Consider the following 15,543-nt stretch of genomic DNA (forward strand, 5'->3'; position numbering starts at 1 on the left):
AAGGTTTTATAACCATAGAAGAAGAGGGTAACCTGGCGGGTAGGGTAGTTGAAGTAGAGGACCGACTCTACACCAAAAAGGATATTAAACAAATGATCAATAATCCTACGTTCCTACAAGACATTGAACTCTTGATTCTACAAAGACGTATGGAGGCGACGAATGGGGGGTCATTCCAAGATACCACAGGCTGGACCATCCCATGGACCCAAATACCTAGAAGGGTCAAATACAAGTAGGGGACATGGCCTAGGAAGGGGGGAGCAATTCCCCAAGGACCTAGGATAGATCCAAACATGGACCTTAATGTAGCCACGACACGAGTGCGGATCTACTGAATATGGCAGCAAAGATGAGTCGGGGGATGGTCAGAGAACTAGGTACTACTCTTGAATCCTAACCTTCCCAAATGAAACCACATATCATTTCAAAACTTGTCCAAAAGTTCTTTGGGAACAGGGATCCTATCCAACATGTAGAGATTATTGAATCCACATGTGAAACCTATGGGCCGGTTAGTGATGTGACCATGATATATGCCTTCTCATTGACCTTGGAAGGAAAAGCTCATCAATAGTTCTAAACTCTTAAGCCTAAGGATAAAGTTAACTTCACAAGGCTAAAGAATGTTTTTGTGCCTAGTTTTGCTCGTAGTGGGGATAGGTGGAGCCCTGTGGCACAATTACATAATATTTAACAAAAGGAAGAAGAGTTAATGAGAAACTATGTTTCTCGTATATCTAAAGCACTTAAATTCGAGATGAAAACTTCAGGAAAGGTTAACTGAGTTGTTGCCTATTTTCCATAGGGGGGTTAGAGACCTTAAAATGCAAGATTACCTGGTATTAGTCCAACCTGCTACTCTTGATGCATGATACAAATCGGCAATCGAATATGAATACAATATGTTAGAATTGCCACAACCAGAAGATGTTAAAACGTCTTCAGCAACTACGACTTTGCATTGCTTGATCCACGAAGAAATCGAAACGCGAAGCAAGCAAGTCAAAAACATGACGGTGGATGAGATCAATAATGCCATACTAGAAAAATTAAAATTCAAGGAGGGAAGAGAAATATCTAGGCATGGGCATAATCACCTTTACCCCGGCAGGGAATGGGTGTGGTACTCTATGTGTAGATTAAATCACACCACCACACTAAGTGTCCAAAGTTAAGAGAGCGAGGCCATTACTCTGTTGTGCTCACTGTGTAAAATTAGGAAATCATGACACTTCAATGTGTAGATATCCAAAGTTTTAAAATGTTACACAGCTACCAGCACTCAAATCCCCATTGGCTTTACTGGCACTACCTATACAGATCACCACTATACGGCAGGACAACCCAACTCTTCTTACTTGCCTAGGGAGCCAAACCGGGATAGGGTATTGGATGTGCCAACCCCAATTCTAAAAGGAACAAAAGAGGAGTCCCAAGCAGACACAATGTCCAGAATGTTTGAAGAAAATGGGTTAGGGGAGTCCATCCATTCCTTCCCTATGGTAGAATATGAGACATCTACATGGGAAGAGCCCTCTATACCTAGAGATATAGGGAGTCTCGTGGTTGTGCTATCCACGCCTGTCCAAATGACATTGGGGCAATTGTTACGTAATTCACCAATCTTATGGTGGACAGAAGTAAAAGAATGGGTCGAGGGCAGTCTAAGGCCATCTAATACTATAGATGAGACTCTACCATCTCTAGCAGAAAGAACCTTGAAACATACAAGGGAAACCCGAGTCGTCAAGATACCAGCAGTTAACCAATTGGGACGCTAATATAAAAGCTTCGACACAAATGTTACCATCTCGATTCATCATAATGGATATCAGGAATTGGCTATCCTGGATGGTGGGGAGGGGGTTAGCATCATTACTAAATGTTGTTGGGAAAACCAGGGGAAACCTGATCTAAAAAGAGCAAATTTAATCATTAAAATGGTTGCATTTTGTTATCATCATACATTTTTGGTCATGGACTTCCTACAACCGGATACATATGACATAATATTGGGGAGACATTTCATGGGGGAATCTAAATTGGTGCATGATTGGGCCTTGGATCATGTATATGTATGTAGGGATTCGCAAATCTTGAATATTGATTTGAGAGCATGGAAAGCACACCCCATGGAAGAGAACTTGTTTGGTAATGATTCCATCACAACAACGGAACGAACTACGTCCATACAGATATGCCAACCTGGAGAGGGGGAATCCAAGGATGAGGAGGAAATGAGAATGTATGCATCACTAACTCCTCCGAACTTCAATAAAAATTGGATGCATGTGTTGGCTCTACCATTGATGTAATACAGCCCAGGGGAACCCAGTATTTGGAATTTGGAATCGTCCCTATATGACCTGTATCTGCATGGTTAATTAGTAGACCATGGATGAGGAATGAGGAGGGGAAACATCAAGTACAAAAGGTACTGTGGCACAAAGCCGTTGCCAGTGCTCAATGCCTCAGATGATGGCGAAGACAGAAATGATATATAACCCGATGAGATGCCCTACTACGAAGCAGACCTATAGATGCCTAGTGGGCTGAGATACCTTGAGGCTACTAAGGTAAATGATGAATTCTCAAAGGATTGGGGCGATTGGTGGAGTAAGATATCATTGGAGGGGAGGCATAAAGAGAAAGTGGTCCTTCAAGTGCCAGACACACCCAAGCTTACAAAAGCAAGATGCCGAAAATGCAATAAAGCCCTAGCAAAGGTAGAATGTGAAGCAAAAAAGATCATGGCTAAAGCCAAAAGTGACAGTGAGGACAAGCCAGACTTACTTTTGGTGCCCGACCAATTCAAGAAATACACTGTTGAGACGAATGTAGGGTGGTCCGACTGACAGCTACAAGGGTGAAAAAGGATGGGCTATCTGCATCATACGATGTCCCGATAGAAGTCAAGAAAGTGGATATTGCGAGACCAAGGGAAGGAGCTCGATCCGTATACATTGCTAAGGATTTGACTTCGATAGAGGACGAAGAGCTCATTGCTCTCCTTAAGGAATTTAAAGATTGTTTTGCTTGGAATTACAATGAGATGAAGGGGGTACCGCCTGAGGTGGCACATCATATGATTTAAATCATGGAAGGTCCAAGACCAATTAGGTAGAAACCACACCAGATGAATCCTAAATATGCCGCAATTGTAAAGGAGGAACTTGATAATCTCATTGCTACAGATTTCATCTATAAAATCAAACATACGGATTGGTTGTCACCAATCATGATAGTGCCTAAAAAGAATAGAAAACTTTGGGTATGCGTTGATCTTAAAAAGGTTAATGCAACCACTAGGAAGGATCATTACCCATTACCTTATACAGAACACGTTTTGGAAAGAGTGGCGGGAGAGAAGCATATAGCTTCTTGGATCATTTCTCTTGCACAATCAGGTGTCCATAGCACTAGAGGATCAACACAAGACAGCTTTCAACACAGTAAGGGGGACATATGCATATAATATTATGCCGTTCGAGCTCATAAATGTCCCAACAACCTTTCAATGGTTGATGTGCACAACTTTCAAGGACTACTTACAAAAGTGGTCGGAAGTATTCATTGACAATCTATGTGCACACTCCCAATGGGTAGACCATCTGACTTGTAAAGCAAAGTGTTCGAGCGATGTTTATTGTATTGTATTTCACTAAACCCCTTGAAGTGTCAGTTTTGGGTCAAGCATGGTGTGAATTTGGAACACATTATCTCAAAGAATGGCATATCCACACTGACGATAGTAAGGTCCAACTAATATTGGAGCTACCACCACCTACCAATTACAAAGGAGTGCAAAGGTTTATGGGTCATGTGGGGTATTATCTACGCTTCATAAATTTTTATGCTCAAATAGCAAGACCTTTATACAAGCTTCTCATTGTCTTTGAGTGGACTCAAGACTGTCAGGAAGCTTATGATCATCTAAAACAAGCATTGACTAGTGCACCAATTTTATAACCCCCCAATTGGGATCTTGTATTTCACGTGCATATTGATGCATCAAATTTTGCAATTGGTTGCGTATTATCCCAGCCTGGTGAGTTCAAATTGGACTATCCAGTTTGCTTCACTAGTCATCAGTTGAACGATGCAGAAGTGAATTACACCACCACAGAGAGAGAAGGATTAGCCATGGTTCATGCGGTTAAGAAATATTGACATTACCTCTTGGCCAACAAATTTATATTTTTCGTGGACCATCAAGCCTTACTATACCTAGTAAATAAACCTTACACCACAGGGAGAATCACACGATGGTTGCTATTGTTATTGGAATTCGACTTTACAATCATGGGGTGAGAAAGGGAACATAGCATGTGTTAGCCGATCACATGTCAAGAATTCCAAATGGGGAGCTAGCAACAAGTAGTGTAGATGATGATCTTCCTGATGCCTATTTATTTAAGTTAGACATGGTACCCGAATGGAGTGAAGAAATCTCAAAGTATCTAGGTTATGGATTTTCGCAAGAAATACCTTTGAATAAAGACCTTTAGAGAGGATAAGTTCGTCACCATATTGGAAGAAGCTCATTCAAGGATAGCTAGTGGCGGGCATTTTGCTGGAGAAATTACAGCTTGAAAAGTTCTTCAAGCAGGACTATGGTGGCCTACGTTATTCGAAGACCATAGAATTTGTCAAAAGTGCAAAGAATGTCAACGTTTTTCTATCCCACAACAAAGGGACAAGATACCGCTAACTCCCATCATTATAAGACAACCATGTGAGAAATCGGGGGGATAGATTTTGTGGGACCTATTAGTCCAGCGGCACATCCCGATATGTAATTGTAGCATTGACTATTTCACAAAGTGGGCAGAAGCCAGAGCCTCAAAGAGAGCTGATGCATGAACAACATCAATATTTATATATGAGCAAATCATCTCAAGGTTCAGATGTCCATTGGAATTAGTCAGTGATCGTGGCTCACACTTTATCAATGAGGTGATTGATCATTTACTTGTAGGCTTCTTAGTAATCCATCAAAAATCATCACCATATTATCCACAGGCCAATGGTCAAGCAGAAAGTACAAACAAGATTTTATGTACTATCTTGACAAAGACATTAGAAGCAAATCAAGCAGATTGAGAACATAAACTAACAGCAGCCCTCTAGGCCTATCACACATCATATAAGATAGTGACAGGATATACTCCCTTTCGTTAAGCTTATGGGGTTGAAGCAATTATACCCATGGAATACCTAGTCCCAAGCTTAAGAATTGATGTACAAGAGTGTCTAACGGAGAATGCTTTAGCCAAAAGACTAATTGACTTGGAAAAGCTAGATGAGACTAGGTTGATGGCATCGCATGGTATCATGGTTGAAAAACAATGTAGGAAACGTTGGCTGGACAAAAACCTAAAGCAAAAAGATTTAGAAACGGTGGATCTTGTCCTCATGTATGGTGTCGGTAGCACTAGGAAAAAGAAACTTAAATACCGAGATTTGGGACCGTTCTGTGTGTCGAAAATCACACCTGAAGGATCTGTCAAATTGAAACAATTGACGGCATCCAAATGGGGGTTATGTTAATGGAAGTAAACTAAAAAAATATTTTGGACCACTGACCCAAGAGATGTTTCTGCAAGAACATCTCTTAAAATAATAGAAATAGCTTGCAAAAGAAAAAATCTAGGAAGCAAGAGAAGAGGCTAAGGCTTGGGAGGCCAAGGCTAAACAATTAATGCACAAAAGCCTGATACATGTCAACATGGAATTTGCGACCCTTTTGGACAAAGGGGAACTGAATATTGAACCAGCACGGCTCAAGGTGGGATTGAGTGTAGCTAGGAGCCATGCAATAATCGATACAGGGTCAAGTCATAATTTGATCACCTATGAGACTTGGGTAGCATTAGATAAACCAAATCTTAAACCCACTGATGCACAAGTTCGTAGTGTTCATTATTTGACCCACAAAAGTCAAAGGGTATATTAATGTTAATATTTACATCAAAAATAATTCCTTGATCGGAAAGGCGTTTGTCATGCCTGCAGGTTCCATGGAAGAAGAGATGATTCTAGGACGATCCTCGATCTATGCCATTAAATGAAATATCCAATGGGAAGAGAGAACAGCATTGCTAAGCACAGGCAAGAAGGTCATGTCCATACCCTAGTATATGGAACTCGACAAACAAAGGGAAGCACATTATATATGATAAAAGAACAACAAGTATAGAGGCAACACATTAGGAAAATAGCACTAGCACCCGTTTCCAAGAATCTCATATCCACACACCCAACATCTAAGGGTATGCAGAAGTGGGTGCCTAAGAACCTACTTAAGGGTCAGCGAGTCAAGGACACCATAAATAGTATAAAAACCCAAGGAGGAACCTGCACACAGTTCAAAAGTCTGACCTTGCCAACACAAACCAAGTGAAAGGACTCAAAGAAAACCCAATGATTTCGTATAAGCAATGGGTCCGAAAAGACTTATTGCAAGCACAAGGCTACTATCGAGGCAATGCAGCATTATGGATACCTAAACCAAATCGAGTGGTCAATATAGTAAACAATTTGAATCAACAAGAGGGTGGTAAGTGTGTGCAACACCAACTCCCACCCCAAGCTACCACCATGCCACCTCTTGTGTGGAGGAAAAAGAGAATCAACCAATTGGGATGTGGAGGAACACCGTGGAGGAACAAGGCTACAGAAGTACCCACCCTAGCTACAGAGCCGAACAAGGAATTCAAAGATAAAGGCAAGGATGTTCAGTAGGGAGATGCAGATAGGAGCCCAAAAGTTCAGTAGGGAGATGCAGACAAAAGCCCTTCACAACCAAAAACAGAGACAACATTGTTCAGTTGGGTGGAAGAAACAATAAAAAACTCCCACATGGCACTAAAAAGACTGCATCAATGAATGCCCAAGAGAGCCCACGTGAACCCTTGGTTCTAATGGCAATAAAGAAACAAGTATCCAATTTTTGCACAAATGCGAAAAAATGAGAAAAATTTGATCTTATGCACTCCTACATGAAACTGCAAAAAATGGTTTCACGTTGTCGTGAAAAGATCCGACTTAAACCTACAAAAAATGGTTTCACGCTGTGAAAAGGTCCGGCGTGAAACTGCAAAAAATGGCTTCATGTCGTAAAAAGGTCTTACCTGAAACTACAAAAAATGGTTTCACGCTATAAAAAAGTCCAAAAGAATTCACGTCGTGAAAAGGTAATTTTCACACTCAGCCACTCACATAACGCCACGTGGATTCCTTTATTAAGGTAGCCACCGCCCTATCAGACAGCTGCATTATAAAATCAAATTCTCTTTCTTCTTTCATTATTTCATCATCGATTATCGGTCTTTGCATTCAATTGTGTGTGCATCTCCAAGCTCCCATCTTCCTTACGATCTCCGACCTTTAAGAAGGTGGGAGCTTAACTCTTATTTTCTTTTCTTTTCTTTTCTTTTCTTTTCTTTTTGTTATTGTTTTTTATCAATGGCTTCTATTATATTTCGAAAATCGTCATCATTTCTCATTTCATTCGAACGCATCACATATGCATAAGAAAAATCAAACAAGTATAAAGATTCTATTAAAATATTCACAAACATCGAGTCTTTGTTACACGATAGTGATGACACCTTTTCATGGTGGACACCCATTTCATGGCCAACCATTTCACGGCCCACCATTTCACGGCCCACCATTTCATGGGTCTGCATTTTAACAAACAGTCATTTCACGGCCTACCATTTCATGGCCTACCATTTCACGAGGCTGCAATTTCACGGCCTACCATTTCACGGGGCTGCAATTTCACGACGAACAACCATTTCACGGCCAACCATTTCACGGGTCTGCATTTTCATGAATAGCCATTTCATGGTGGCCAAACATTTTAGGTCCACCATCTCAAGGATCTACACTTTCATGGACAACCATTTCACAACCCACCATTTCACCGCTCTGCATTTTCACGAACAGACATTTCATGGCCCACCATTTCATGGGTTTGCACTTTCGCGAACAACCATTTCATAGCCCACCATTTCACGGGTTTGCACTTTCACACGGACAACCATTTCACGGGTTTTCACTTTCACGGTCGGGTCTACACTTTCATCACAGGTCAACCCTCTTCACTCCCTGCTGCTTCATGCCATATGCTTACTACTAACATAAAGCTTATTCTACACTAACGAACTCTCTAACCTATGATGTGGAACAATGTGGAAAGACGAGAGTTCGTTATAAAAACTGTATTTATGACCTATTTTTAAATGGCTATTTTATGTCAAGAATGCTAGGGAAGCATTTTGACCATCTTGTGGTGAGTGAGGTTGTGGAGACCTAGTCTGATAAAGTTGCAACAACTGACGGAGAGTCAATGGAGGATGTCTTGCATCGCAAGGTCGGCCAAGGACTTGACCACCAGCCTCGGTTCAATTAAAATGGTGAGCTTTTCCGATATGGTGGATGAGGGACAAAGGAAACGGCCTATGAGTGAAGCTCTAGGTCACCTATGAGGGATCCTAGAGGGTGCTGACCATACAGTGCTCGGGCTCTAGGTCGCCGAGACGATACCCACACGTGCATCGAGGAAGATATTGGAACAAGGAGTAAGAGTTGTTTTCTGAATTCGGGCATGGATCTAGTTGATTGACCTTGCTGGTCATCAACGGATGAGTCCATGGCTCTTTTATATGGATCCATTGGTTGACCTTGTTGATCTTCAATGGAGATTCCATTTTGATATGTGAATATATTGCCGGTTATTATGAGCTAGGAACTATCGAAAAGGCCCCCTGAGTGGACGTGGTGAGCGTTCTGGTTGCCAATGATGCCATAGGTACACCGATGAAGGAATGATTGGAATTAAGGATTAAATCGGAGATTTTGAGGATTATGATCAGTGACTCTATGATTTCATTAAATGATTGTTTAAAGACAGCTGATTCTGTGAGAAAGGCAATTTCATGTCTCACTTCTCCCCTCGGCCTTCTTCACCGCTCAAAAAAAAAACCTCTAGGAATATTTTCCCTTCTTCTTTTACAAGAGATGTCCTTAAATAATAATAATAAATAAATAAATAAATAAATATCTCTCACCCAACCTCCTCACCATCTCCCCCACCTCACACTGACCATCCCTCAACCCACTGACACTCCCTCAACCCACAGACCATCCCCCTCCCTCGGTCTCTCCCTCTCGCTCACCCCACCAACACTCCCTCAACCCACCGACCAACCTCATCTCCCTCTCCCTTTGCACACCATCGACCACCATCCCTCTCCCCTCCCCCTTCCCTCTGGCGACCCCACCACCCTCTCTTACTCATCACCATCCCTCTCCTCTCCCCCTTCCCTCTGGCGACCCCACCACCCTCTCTTACTCATCACCATCACGTGACCGACCAACCTCATCTCCCTCTCCCTTCACTCCCACCACCGACACTCCCTCAACCCACCCACCATCCCCCTCCTTCGGTCTCTCCCTCTCGCTCACCCCATCGACACTCCCTCAACCCACCGACCAACCTCATCTCCCTCTCCCTTCACTCCCCACCGACACTCCCTCAACCCACCGACCATCCCCCTCCTTCGATCTCTCCCTCTCGCACACCCCACCGACACTCCCTCAACCCACCGACCATCCCCCTCCTTCGGTCTCTCCCTCTCGCACACCCCACCGACACTCCCTCAACCCACGGACCATCCCCCTCCCTCGGTCTCTCCCTTGCTCACCCCACCGACCAACCTCATCTCCCTCTCCCTTCGCACCCCACCGACCACCATCCCTCTCCTCTCCCCCTTCCCTCTGGCAACCCCACCACCCTCTCTTACTCACCGTCACGTGATCGACCAACCTCATCTCCCTCTCCCTTCACACCCCACCGCCCACCATCCCTCTCCCCTCCCCCTTCCTTATGGCGACCCCACCACCCTTTCTTACCATCACGGGACTAACCAACCTCATCTCCCTCTCCCTTTGCACCCCACCAACCACCATCCCTCTCCCCTCCCCCTTCCCTCTCAGCAACCCCACCACCCTCTCTTACTCACTGTCACATGACTGACCAACCTCATCTCCCTCTCCCTTCACTCCCCACAGACAACCCATCGCCCATCCCCCTCCCTCGGTCTCTCCCTCTCACTCACCCAACCGACACTCCCTCAACCCAATGACCAACTTCATCTCCCTCTTCCTTCGCCCCCCACCGACCACCATCCCTCTCCCCTCCCCCTTCCCTCTGGTGACCCCACCACCCTCTCTTACTCACCGTCACGCGACTGACCAACCTCATCTCCCTCTCCCTTCACTCCCCACCGACACTCCCTCAACCCACCAACCATCCCCCTCCCTCGGTGTCTCCCTCTCGCTCACCCCACTGACACTCCCTCTCCCTTCGCACCCCACCAACCACCATCCCTCTCCTCTCCCCCTTCCCTCTAGCAACCCCACCACCCTCTCTTACGCACTGCCGTCACGCGACCGACCAACCTCATCTCCCTCTCCCTTGGGAACCCACTGACAACCATCCCTCCCCCCTCCCCCTTCCCTCTAGCTACCCACCACCCTCTGTTACTCACCGTCATGCGATCGACCAACTTGATCTCCCTCTCCCTTCACTCCCCCATGGACATTCCCTCAACCCACCAACCATCGCACCCCCTCGGTCTCTCCCTCTGGCTCACTCCACCGACACTCAACCTGCTGACCAACACCCCCCCTTCACTCGCTCTAGTGCTCACCAACCCAATCCCCCTCACCGACCCCCTCATCACTCTCTTGTGCCATGCAGCAACACTTCCAGCCCCCCCTTTGCTCGTTCACGTGCCCCCTCTCTCTTACTCACACACCTGACCGACTGCAGCTTCTTGACGTTGGGCACCTACTACCATGCAACTTTTTTGTCACAAAGCGTCACAGTGTCTAGCATTTTGACCTTCTAACCCTGCAGGCTTGGCCAACTTCGCCTTGGTGGGTGAGTTTCATTAGCCTAGAGACCATCCTCATCAATGACATCAAAATTCATGATCACTTGCTTGGGGCCCCGTGTGTACAAAGAGTTCCCCCCACCATCCCTCTCCTCTCCCCCTTCCCTTTAGCAACCCCACCACCTTCTCTTTCTCACCCCCGTCACCCCACCTGCCCCGTACAAAGAGTTTCCCCTACCATCCCTCTCCTCCTCTCCCCCTTCTCTCTAGTGGTGGCGACCCCACCACCTTCTCTTCCTCACCGTCACCCCACCTTCCTCACCGCTCCCCAACTTGTGCGCAACAGCCCGGTAACCCGTCACCCCGCCTTCCTCGCTGCCCCCCAACTTGTGCGCAACAATCACCCGCCACTCCACCCCACTTCCTTCACCAACACCCCCCCTTCCTCACACGGACCCCTCTCTTACCTCACCACCAGCCCCCTCACTTGCCCATTGTGCGCCTAGGCCTTCCCCTTCTTTTACCTTACCTCACCGCCAGCCCCCCGTCGGGTATGCTTGTGCACCCCTCTTTGACCTCACCACTAGCCCCCTCGTTTGCCCATCGTGTGCCTAGGCCTTCCCTTTCTGTCACCTCACAACCGCCAGCTCCCCTAGCCTTCTCTTGTGCGCACCCTTCACCCACATTCAATAGCAACACAGACAGCTTAGCTCCCAGCTCTCACGCATAGACCACACCTGACCTAGAGTTCCTTTCCCACTGTTCATCATCATTTATTTCCACCTGCCCATTTCTGAAGGCCAAATAGGCAAGGGGCACCTAAACTTCAACCAGTCTGTCTATCGAGCCAAGCTGTACCCCTCCCCTTCTTTTTAGCGTTTATCCCAACCTAAAAAACAAATCCCCCAAAAAAAAATCGCCTTCCAAACTCTTTTCTCTCTCGCCAGCTCCCCTAGCCTTCTCTTGCGTGCACCCTTCACCCACATTCAATAGCAACACAAACAGCTTAGCTCCCAGCTCTTACGCATAGACCAAACCTGGCCTAGAGTTCCTTTCTCACTGTTCATCATCATTTCTTTCCACCTGCCAATTTCTCTAGACCACACCTGACCTAGAGTTCCTTTTCCACTGTTCATCATCATTTCTTTCCACCTGCCAATTTCTCAAGGCCAAAAAGGCAAGGGGCATCTAGTCTGTCTATCGAGCCAAGTTGTACCCCTCCCCTTCTTCTTAGCATTTATCCCAACCTAAAAAACAAACCCCCCCAAAAAAACCGCCTTCCAAACTCTTTTCTCTCTCACCCTCTTGGTTATTTTTCATTTTTCTCTTATTTTATTCTTATTATTAATTATTTTTCTATCATATTCATCGACCCTCTCTCTTCTTTTTCTATCACCAAGCAACAACCACTCTCTCTCTCTCTTTCCTAGCCCACTCTTCTCCCGTGCTCTCATTTGCCTCTCGCACTTCACCCTTGCGGGCAGAGTCAGTGTCTCCGCCCTAGCCTTCGTCATGGAGGAGCACCCAGCGAGCTCTATAGGGCCTGCACCCGGGGTTTTACTTCATCCTCGGGAGTGTCTCTCTTCTCCGGCCCGCCACCATTGCTCTTCTTTGGCCCACCTCTAACAGTCTCTTCTTCTCGGATCCCCCTCGTGCCCACCTTTCTCGTGGCCTCCATTGACATCACCAGCATATTTATGCATAAAAGAATATTTTTTATTATTATGAAAGTGTTACTTCATCAAAAATAGATTTTTATGCATAAAAGAATAATTTTTTTAATTATGAAAGTGTTACTTTCATCAAAAATGGATTTTTATGCATAAAAGAATATTTTTTTTAATTATAAAAGTGTTACTTTCATCAAAATGGATTTTATGTATAAAAGAATATTTTGTTATTATGAAAGTGTTACTTTCATCAAAATGGATTTCCAAGTGTTGGGACAAGATAAATCCAAAGAATAAAAGAAAATACCCAAAAAAGAGTAAATGCCCACATAAGATGAAGAGTTGACTAAGTACTAGGTTTATTAGTTAAAAATTATGAAGTATTAAAAAATGAGATATTTTGGAGTAATCATTCATTTTTGACACATGGATAAGGAAAAGGGGGCCCTTCAAGGAGGCGTCTATTTCACATGTGTGGATGAGTTTTAAACTCAAAAATAATAGGATTTTTTTTATCTCTCCTCTCTCTTGGATCAAACCAAATCAAAAAGAGAGCCAAACTAGTCCAAATCTTGTCCAAATTCAGCCAAACTGAAGCTAGAAAATTCTAGAACTTGGTTGGACTCAGTTAGTGGCCTCCCTTACCTATAAATAAACCCTCGTTTCTTTGTATTCTCATCTGTGAACTAAACTATACCGATATTACTCTAAGTTAAGCTTATTTTCTATTATCCTCTAGAAACTCTCTACAAATTGAAGAGATTGGAGCTTCTCTCTCTCTTAAATCTTCCTTGGAGACTCCAACAACATACCAAACCAGTTGATTGGTTGGGGGCCTCTACTGTGATCAAAGAATTAAGTAATTTAGGAGGTACTGTGTGGATTATTGTCTTCTTCTTTTTAAATCTCCAAATGTTTCTCTTCTCAACCCCTTCTCAAGCTTGAGAAGCATTAATTTGAATGGGTTTTGAACACTATTGAAGTTCTTTAATGTATTGTAATGAAGAAACACATAAATTTTCATTTATGCTTAATTTATGAGGTGCGCCCATTCTCTTTCAAACGAAGAAAGATGGAACGTTAAGACTCTATATTGACTACAGAGGATTGAATCAATTAACATTAAGAATAGTATCCTATTCCTAGGATTGATGAAATTTTGGAGATCGATTAAGTGGGACCCAAATGTTCACAAAGATAGATCTCAAATTGGGTTACTACCAGATCAGAATCAAGGAGCAAGACATTCCAAAGTGAAGTTCTTTAATGTATTGTAATGAAGAAACACATAAATTTCCATTTGTGCTTAATTTATGAGGTGCGCCCATTCTCTTTCAAACGAAGAAAGATGGAACGTTAAGACTCTGTATTGACTACAGAGGATTGAATCAATTAACATTAAGAATAGTATCCTATTCCTAGGATTGATGAACTTTTGGAGATCGATTAAGTGGGACCCAAATGTTCACAAAGATAGATCTCAAATTGGGTTACTACCAGATCAGAATCAAGGAGCAAGACATTCTAAAGACAACATTCAATACTCGCTATGGGCATTATGAGTTCACAGTTATGCCGTTTGGATTGACTAATGCCCCAGTGACATTCAATCGTCTTATATAGGAGGATATTCTCAGAGAATACTTGGATGATTTTATTCTTGTCTTCTTTGATGATATCTTAGTATACTCAAAGAATGCTGCAGACCATGAAGATCATGTGCGAAAAGTCATGGAAATCCTAAGGAAACACAAACTCTTTGCAAAGAAGAGCAAGTGTTCCTTCTCTGTTGACCAGGTTAAATACTTGGGATTCATAGTGTCAAAGGATGGGATTTCTCCTGACCCCACAAAGATCTAAAAAAACAAACACATAAATCATTTTCATTTATATTATGAAAAGAGGACTTCCTACTATATTCTAGGATTAATCATCCTAGATTAATTGAATGATTCTCATTATAATCATGAAAAATTAATTTTTATGTTTATGCATAAATAGCTAATTCGAAAAAAGAGAAATTTCTAGTAATCCATTTTTATGTTAAAAGAGTAATCCCCACCATGACAATGGAAATCCATGTATTTTAATGAAGTAAGAGAAAAATTGTGATGCTAAAATAATGCATATTTTATTTAAAAATTAAAGAAGGATTTTAGTTAAAGTTATCTTTTTGCATAGATAAATTTAAATGATGAAAGAGAAATTCCCACCATATTGGAATTCAAATATTTAAATGAGGAAAGTGTAATTCCTAGTGTAAAGGAGTTAATGGAGATTTTTATTTAAATTTTAAGAGAAAATTTAGTTAAATTTATCTTTTGGTATAGATAAGTTTAAATGATGAAAGAGAAATTCCCACCACATTGGAATTCAAATATTTAAATGAGGAAAGTGTAATTCCTAGTGTAAAGGAAATAATGGAGATTTTTATTTAAATTTTTAGAGAAAATTTAGTTAAAGTTCTTTTTTCATAGATAAGCTAAAATGATGAAAGAGGAATTCCCACCATATTGGAATTCAAATGTTTAAATGAGAAAAGTGGAATTTTTAGCTTAATGGAATTAATGGATATTTTTATGTAATTTTTAAGAAGAATTTTAAGTAGATTTACTTTATGGTAAAAGAGGAACTCCCATGATAATTGGATTGCACTCATTGAAATGAGAAAAAAAAGGATTTCAAGTTTATTAAAAAAAAAGGTATTGATATTTTAGTTAAAAGAAGAATTTTTATGATATTTAAGAAAAGATGGATTTGAATTAAATTTTAATATCAAAAGATAAATTTCCACCATAATTCTACCTAATGAATTAAGGTTGAGAAATTATGTGATAGAAGGAATATCTTTGGATATTTTAATTGGTAAAATCACTAAATTAATATTTACCTAAAACTAGATGTTTATCTGAAGGGAATCCTTGTAGAACTAAACCAAATGAATTTGGTTAGACTACGAG

Source organism: Cibotium barometz, chromosome 18, assembly GCF_041138505.1.
Source record: "Cibotium barometz isolate CiBa-2024 chromosome 18, ASM4113850v1, whole genome shotgun sequence".
Taxonomy (NCBI): domain Eukaryota; kingdom Viridiplantae; phylum Streptophyta; class Polypodiopsida; order Cyatheales; family Cibotiaceae; genus Cibotium; species Cibotium barometz.